The following is a 9,162-nucleotide window of genomic DNA, read 5'->3' as shown; positions in this document are numbered from 1 at the left end:
CTTGTACTGTAAAAAATCAAGACTTCCTCGGATGGTGAAAAATAACTCTTAAAGGACATACTTGTCCAATTATCAGAAAAACTGCAAATGATTGAATTTAAAAGAATTACTAAAATGTCCTCGAGCTTCGTAATGACTATAATAACCTCCAATGATCAAAGGAATAAATACCCTAAACTCTAAAGGACTAGAATACTTGAAGCCTAATTTATCGAAAGTAATGCCACTGACAGAATTGAGTGGAATGACGATGATACGCTAAAATTGTAAAAAAAAGCACAATGGATGGCTATGATGATAGAGACGACCTGTGAACTCATATCTTGATCCACTTGAACCTTAAAATCATCGATTTAAATTTCGGATCTATATTAGAATGCCTCTGACGTGTAAAATGACCCAAAGAACATCTAAGCACTAGAATAACTAAATACCCTCAAGCTCTAAAATGAATAAATCAACCTCGAATACTAAAATGACTTTATTATATGACTAAGTTGAACTAAATGAAAGTACCGTATGTATCCAAATTTTGAAAATGTCTGAATAACTCTAGAAAACTTCGAAGTGAGTGGGATGGATTTAACTAATAAATGACCTAAATACCCTTATGACCTAAAAATGAGTGAATGTTATTGGATAAATTCTAGAAACACTGAGAAAACCGAGTATCGCTCCTAAAGGCTAGGGAGTACGACTCAAGTACGTTGGTCATCTTGGAGATTGTTGCAATTCATAAATCGAGCTAATACCATCAGAATAAGTAGAGTTCCTTAAGCTCGGTTTAACGATGATTCTAAAGATGACCAGTTCGAATCAATCCAATATCATAATAAATTAACATAAATCTTGAATACCATGAATCATCGATTCATCCTTATTAGATTAAGTTGCTAAGAATCCACTAGATATCATAATGTCTAAAATGCCCTTGTTGGTCTAGATAATGGAATCAATCTCGGTGAATTTAAATCTTGAATTATTCTGATGTAAAGGTTCTTGAACACCTTCCTAATGCACCTGAACCATAAAGGGGTCCTAAAGTATCAACTTTAAATGTCTGATAGATCCGTTAGTAATCAATCCCTTTTAATAGGACCTCGATCCTGGAATTCGATCAAATTATATAAGTTTCATGTTTTCCATTCCTGACAACTACCAAGTTCCTCTGAAAAATACTTGGATCCTCTAGTGTGTTCCCTATGTGCTACCCGACTGTTTTATCTTATTTGAAATATGTTTCACTGAAAATTATGATTTATTGGTTGATGGTTTATGGACTACGATTGAATGATACATGATATTTGAATATTTGTTTTCACTAGAAAATATAATTTTGCTAAACATGAATTATGGAAATTACTGTTCATTATGAGAACTGTTTTATTGAAACATTTTCTTTGGGTAGGATAAAGAGTAAAGGTTCATCTCTGATCAAGTTGGTAAATCCTTACGGACCTAAGGAGACCCTTGGGTAGGATCCGAGGCCCCGAGATCTTTCTTGGGTAGGGTATGTGGCCCCGAGATTCTTCTTGGGTAGGCCCCGTGGCCCTGAGTAACTTTCTTGGGGAGGCCCCGTGGCCCTGAGTAACTTTCTTGGGTAGGCTCTCGGGCCCCAAGGCATTCCCTTAGGGTGGCTCCCTTTGTTGTGTGCTTAGGGTAAGCCCTTGTGGACGTAGTTATGGGGAACTGCATAACGGTGTTCTGTTGGAGGGTTCCACTATGGTTTGAAAACATGTTTTAAACAGTTACTGTTTTAAAAATATCTATATATTTTCATTAGTTTTGGTTGGAACACACTATACATCCTATTATAATCTCCTGAAAACATGGTACTCTGAATGTTTCCTATGAACTGAGATCTTCATGACTTTTACTCAATGAAATACCAGTGGAACAGTAGCTTATTCTAAAAAATGATATACGTTTGAGTCAACAAGGAAATTTTATGGCTTTCCATTTATCTGTATGTTCTTCAGCATCATCTGGTAGTTTTGTATTACTGAGCTTCCCAAAGCTCACTCTTTTACTCCTATTTCAGGTTAAAAGGATCAAACCAGTGCAGCTATCAACATCAGTAAAGGAGTTCCACCGACGTTGCTTGCGGAGTACGGTGCAAGTGATTAGGGGGCATGTAGATTGTATTTTATTTTATATACGAGTATGAAATATGTTTTATTCTAAATATTGGTAAATTTTACTTTTCTATTTATAAATTGTTTTTATGATTTTACATGTTTTAACAAAAATAAATAAATTTTCGGAGATTTATACGGTGTGTCGCTCCGGTGGCCTTAATGTGACACCTCGGATCGGATCGGGTCACCCGTATCGAACTGTGGGTGTTACATAAACTATAGTATATAGTTTATATATAAATTATAATTTATATTGTTTATATATATAATTTTTATGTATAGTTCATATATAGTTTATATATAATTTATATAGTTTATTAGTTTATATATATATAGTTCATATGTAAACTATATAATTTATTTAGTTTATATATAGTTTATATACTACTATGTATAAACTATATAGTTTATATATAGATTATATAGTTTATATATATAGTATATATAGTTTATATTATATTATTATATACTATATATAAACTATATATACTATATATATATAAACTATATAGTTTATTAATATAAACTATATAGTTTATATATAAACTATATATAAACCATATAGTTTATACTTATATTCTATAATGTATAAACTATATAATTTATATATATTATATTATTATATAGTTTATATATATATATATATATACTAATATATTATAATTATTTTAAAAAGTTTTCTCAATTTTTGAAATTAATGCAATTTAGTCCATTTTACATATTTTCTTCATATTTTACAATTATTTTGATTTGATCCCTTTGTATTGTTTAATTTATTTAAAATTTTATTTGTAATTTCACATTATTCAATTTAGTCCTTAAAATTATATTTGCATATGAAATTAGCCCTTATTTATTACTTATTTATATATTTTTGTAATTGGCCCATAACTTTTTAAATGGGTATAATTTAGTACTTTTTTATATAAATTTCAACCTCACATTTTAAAATTATTTCAATTTTGTCCCTTATCAATGTGTGTTGTTTAATTTATTTAATTTTTTACTTGTAATTTCATATTAGTTCAATTTAATCCTTAAAATTATATTTTTATCAAAATTGATCCATAATTATTTATATTTTTAGTAATTTACTCTAAATCATATGCAATTACAAATTGCAATTCAACGTTCACGAAAGGCGAAAAATAATTAATCCAAAAATAAAAAATGACCCGACCTGAAGTCAATCTGTAACCGGTAAAGATCCAACCAAATTTTATCTACCAATAATGTGACCCGATCTGAACGAGATCTGACTGAAGTCTATCCGAACCTGAATTAACATGGTGTTTAACTGTTCCGGACCTGAATCGTTTTAACCTGAACTAACATCGATCCGAACTGAAATTAACCCGACTTAAACCCGAACTGAATATGAAGTTAATCTAATATGAAAATTACCCAAAGTGATTTGACCTGAACTCGACCTGATCTGAGTCCAACCATCAAAATGACCTGACACGACCTATATCAGATTTTACCTGACCTGACAAGATCCGAATAAAACCTGAACGATTACCTGATTTTACATCCCTAAATGTGATGTAAGTTGTACTAAGCCACGTCAGCAACCCAGACAGTGGCACATGTTGATTACAATTGGGTGGGTCCTATTTATCCCCAAGTTTCCACATCGTCATCCACATCGATCAAAGGGAGCCTCTTCCTAATATTTAGAGTCCCATATCTCAATTTTCAGTGCGAATTATTATCTATAAGATTTTCTTTTTGAATAATATAATAAGATAATATTTATTAAAAAAATATAGTAAACTATACTAATGGTCACTAATGTTTGAATGAGTTTTTGTTTCCTCACTGAAATTTCAAAAGTAACAAATTGGTCACTAAAATTATTGATTTGTAACAAAATGGTCACTCCACTATTATCTACGTTAAATTGATGATGTGGCAACGTTAATAAAAATGTTACTATTCGGTTTTACCCTTAAATTACTATTAAAACATCAAATAAGTCATTGAACAATGATTTTACATCAAATTTACTCCAAAACTATTTAATTTAAAAATAGAATAGACTATAGTCGCCCTTATAAGACAAAAACAACAACATATAGCTAACATCAAGAATTATGAGCAAAAGTGAAGGAAGTTTATGATTGTTTCTTTACCAACAATTGTGTTTTCCATAGTTATATTTGTTATACCTAGAATCGAAGTTGATATTACATACAAAATTGCTCCAAATGAGGTTGTCCACAAACAATAATACAAAATAAAGAAAGATCAAAGTAATGTCAAGAGTTTAAAAGTCCAATAGTATTTGGTTCCCATATGTCTAACTATCTACAAAAAAATCTCTTAGTTTTGGTGAAATAAAGAAACCAAAAAAACACATCCACTGCAAATCAACATATTAGAATCAATTATGATATTTAGGTATGGTAAAATTATGGTCCCAAGAACTAAAGAAAAGAAAAATATCTTATTTTATCCATGGATAAAATGGGTTGTTTCATCAGCTGAGACTTTTTCTACAAGGTTTTGGTCGTTTGCTCCCTGGTTCAAATGGTCGAATATGCTCAATATCAACTTCAACACGTAATTTATGTTATTCTTCAATTTCTTTGGATGGTGGCACCTCCATTTTCTTGTTTGCAACAATCTTCATAATACATAAAGAGAACATTTGTATGTTTTCTATTACTCTTTGGTTCATTACCGTCTATTGAAGCACAACTCATACATTGAGAAAACAAAACTATTGCTACACAAACATTAGGAAAAAAATATTATTAGCGGACCAAATTCAAATATTCAAGTAAAAGTTAACCCACCATTTTCTGGTCATTTGTCAATAATGTTGATGTTCAAAGTAACATTTTCGGTCTCATATCCTTTCTCAAAGTTTATAAATTGACTAATCCGCAACAAACAATCGTTTGAACCTCTTTTTTTCTAATTAGAAAATTATAAGGGTAAGTTTTATATAAAATCATTGTTCAAGGACCTATTTGATGTTTTAGCAGTAGTTTAAGTGTAAATTTAAATATTAGTCTTTTTATTATCATTGCCACATCATCAATTTACGAGAGTTAACAGTGGAGTGACCATTTTGTTATAAATCGATAACGTTAGTGACCAATTTATTACTTTTAAAACTTCAATGGAAAAATGAAAACTTACTCAAATATTAATAACCATTAGTGTAGTTTATCCAAAGTTTTAATTATAAATAACATACTTTATAAATACAACTAGTCGAATTCATAACGTCAAAAATATCAACAATATTTAATCCTATTTAGTGCAAACGCTCAAACAATAGGTCATGAGACTTTATAAACTTTTCTTGATAGAGTTTGAAAATTTCTCGACAATATAATAAATACAACATAATCAACATATAATTCTCATATGTTTAAATTGGAGTAAAATTTGTAATTTATATATTTTGGTTTTATAAATTTATATCTATATACTCTTATGTACATGTTTTATTAAATTATAATTTTATTTATAGCATATAATTTCATAAGGTGGCACATGTTTGAATCTTCTTAGATACATTATTTTTTACTTATTTTTTCTCTAATTATACGGTGATAGATGTTTTATTAAATTAAAATTAGGATTGAATTGTTAAAATGTGTAAGTAATGAGAAACAAATACGTAAATAACTAATTTTGTTAATGACCATGTCAACTCATTCGTCAAATGTTAATAACATGTGGCTTGATTGACATTGTTTAAATAGTTAAGTGATCTTATTGACAAAATTGAAAGGTCGATGGTCAAAATAGAATACCCGAATAATTAAGTGGCCATGAGTATAGTTTACCCATACTTTTTTTTAACAATAAACTCTAATATTTATTATATTATTAATAAATATTCAATTAATGAATTATAAACATTTATTAACAATACTTTCAAAATCAATTCATTAATAAATCAAGCGATTATGAATCTCCCCTTAATTGATAGTGATGAATTAATAGTAGGTCACAGCTAGGCTTCAAAAGCTAGAGAGACATTCAAAAAAATTATAGAAGGAATTAAACACAAGTCGATAGGTTTATTTTTAACATTGATCCTATTCTCTTTAATTAGCTGACTCTTATTCCCATATGTAATGGGGTAAGGGGAGGTAAAAATAGTAGGTTGCCCCCAACTCCAGTTTGAGAGCAGCTTTCGTAGGAGACCTGCCCTCCGTGGGACTCAATCCCACGACCCCAAGGTTAAGAGCCTTGTACTCTACCAACTAAGTTGGATGGTCATTTCAATCCTATTCTCTTTATACCATAATAAAAAATTTATAATGATTATCTTATAAAATATTACAAATATATAGAGAAGACAAATCAATAAATTTGAATTATAAATAATAAAGTTGCTCTAATTAATTTAAGAATTATTTTATTGATCATCTAATGGTTCATTGGAAGGTCATATGTTGAAATATTAAGTTTAACTTTTAAACAATCATTAGATAAAAAACAATCATTAGATTAAAAAACTCATAAATATAATCATTATCATTGTTCAATTTATTAATCACTTCAAGACAATTGAATTTATTTACTTTAAACAAAACATCATGTAAATTATTTAATGATAAGCAAAAATAACTTTACATTTGTGCATTTTTAGGGCATCAATATATATAAATCTTATACAAATTTGTGCATTACATTTATATATAGGTAAAGTAGACAAATGGTTCTCTGACTATAGAACGTTGCTTTGTTGAGTTCTTCGATTATTAAAAGTTATAAAATGATCCTTTGATTATAGGGCATTGCTTTGTTAAGTCCCCCGACTATTAAAAGTTACAAAACGATCACTTGACTATTCATATGTTCCAAACTTGTCTTTTTTGTTAAAAAATTAACGGCAATCTGAGTTGAACGTTAAGTTATTGACTGTGATATGATAAAATCTTATGCCAAAATCTCAAATAACTATCTATCTTAGTCAACATATTAATGTCTAGCCCAAACTGTCGTCATTTTTTAATGAAAAAAAGACGAGTTTGAAATATATTAATAGTCGGTGACCATTTTATAACTTTTAATAGTTGAATGACTCAATAAAATAAACCCCTGTAATTGAAGGACCATTTGTGTACTTTACCCATATATATATCACAATCTCATTTAATTAAAGTTAAGTACAAATTTTCAAAATATTTTTATTATAAAATTTAATTTATTTTCATAAAATAATATTATAAAGAGTTTCAAATACAACTAAACAATTTATAAAAATAGAATACATCAAGTGGCATCAATAGTAAAAGAGAATGTTTGTTCACGAAATATAAAATTACTTTTGGGAATAACATTACTGGAATGTGACATTACAATGAGAATGTTATATTACCTTTTTTGGTTTGTTTAGTAGGAATGTAAGGTTACAGTGTTTGGTTGGAGGAATACAAGATTACTTGGATGCATATTTTACCAAATTATCATTGTGATATATATTTTTCTTCAAAAATTAAACTTTAATATTAAATTATAAATATTTGAATAAAAGTTTACAAAAATATTTTAATCATTGTGGTATCTAACTTTTAAGAAAAATATATTTAATATATTTAATATATAATTAATACATTAAACTTATATTTTTAAATAATATTCATATAAAAAATATAATATACTATAAAAAATAATATTATGATATCTAGTAGAAAAAGATATTATTTTCAGTGTATTAGATCCATTTTTTAATAACTCAAAGTTAGATATTATTTTAAATAATTACATTTTTACAATAATATTATTTTTTCACCTCATACAACTACAAATAATTAATATATTAAATATTAAATATTAAAAATATATAATATTTTTAAATACTAAAATTTATTAATACTTTACTAAATCAAACTCTCTTTTTTGTTGTTCTCTAGTTCCAAGGCTTTGCCCTGACTAATTCGGACCGACTCATATCGCACACCTAGCTTTGGTGGGTGAGTCTCCCAGTGGGGATTTTTTTGCATACACAAGGACTCGAACATAAGACCTTGCTTAAGCAATATCAAGTTGTAACTTGTACTTTGAAGCAAGTTTCGACAAAATAGAGGTCGGATTCGGACTACAGGTATCAAAGCAAAGCGACGTATGAAATTTGGGATCGAACGATCACCATCTATGGTCGTTGATGATTGTCGACAGTGACATCCGACTACCTTATGTTTTTATTTATAGTTGGGTGAGCAAAATAGGAGAGTGAGTAAAGTTCAGTGAGGAACAATGTAATTTATCATTTATATTTTCTATTAAATAATAAAAAAATGACACATCATCATAACATTAGAGAGAGAACGACAGAGTAAGCAAAATGATTGAATATGTAAAGTTCAATGAGCAAACTAGAAAAATTAAAATAACGATGAATAAAATAGGAGAAAAATAAAGTTCAATGTAGAACGATGTAATTTACCCATTATTAAATTATGACTTTTAGGGTGTTTAAAATCGGGTACCCATATTTTTTGGTACCCGAAATTTTTGGTACTAAAATATTGACCCGTGTCCCGGCCCATTACATCCAAGTACCCGTAAAACCTGGGTACCTGTATTTTCGGGTCACAGGTACCCCATTCATAATTTCTTTTGTTTTTTCTTTAAATTATATCATTTTTAAAATAATATATATAGAAAAATTCTAAAATATATAATTCACAAATAAAATTTAAAAATTCAAATTACATAATTGAAAGAAAGATTATTAAATAAAAAATAAAAAAATATATAATTAAATTTTAAGTGTTTCAAAGTTAAAATAAATATTTTAAAAAATAATTTAGAATGTTAGTGTGAAATAAATTTTAAAAATTAAAAATTTAGAATGTTATGGTAACAAAATTTAATAAATTAGGAATTTAGAAGGTTAGAGTGAAATTTAAAATTTGATATAAAATAAAAATATAATAAATCAGATATTAGGTCGATGGGTACTCGATTAATCATCATTTTGTGACTCAGGCCCGATACGGAAACCCAAAAAATTTAATAGGCCGGCTACCCAACTCAAAAAATTAAGTAC

The sequence above is a fragment of the Hibiscus syriacus genome, unplaced genomic scaffold, assembly GCF_006381635.1.
Source record: "Hibiscus syriacus cultivar Baekdansim isolate YM2019G1 unplaced genomic scaffold, ASM638163v2 tig00005678_pilon, whole genome shotgun sequence".
NCBI classification, from domain to species: Eukaryota; Viridiplantae; Streptophyta; class Magnoliopsida; order Malvales; family Malvaceae; genus Hibiscus; species Hibiscus syriacus.
Note: the sequence above shows the minus strand (reverse complement) of the source record.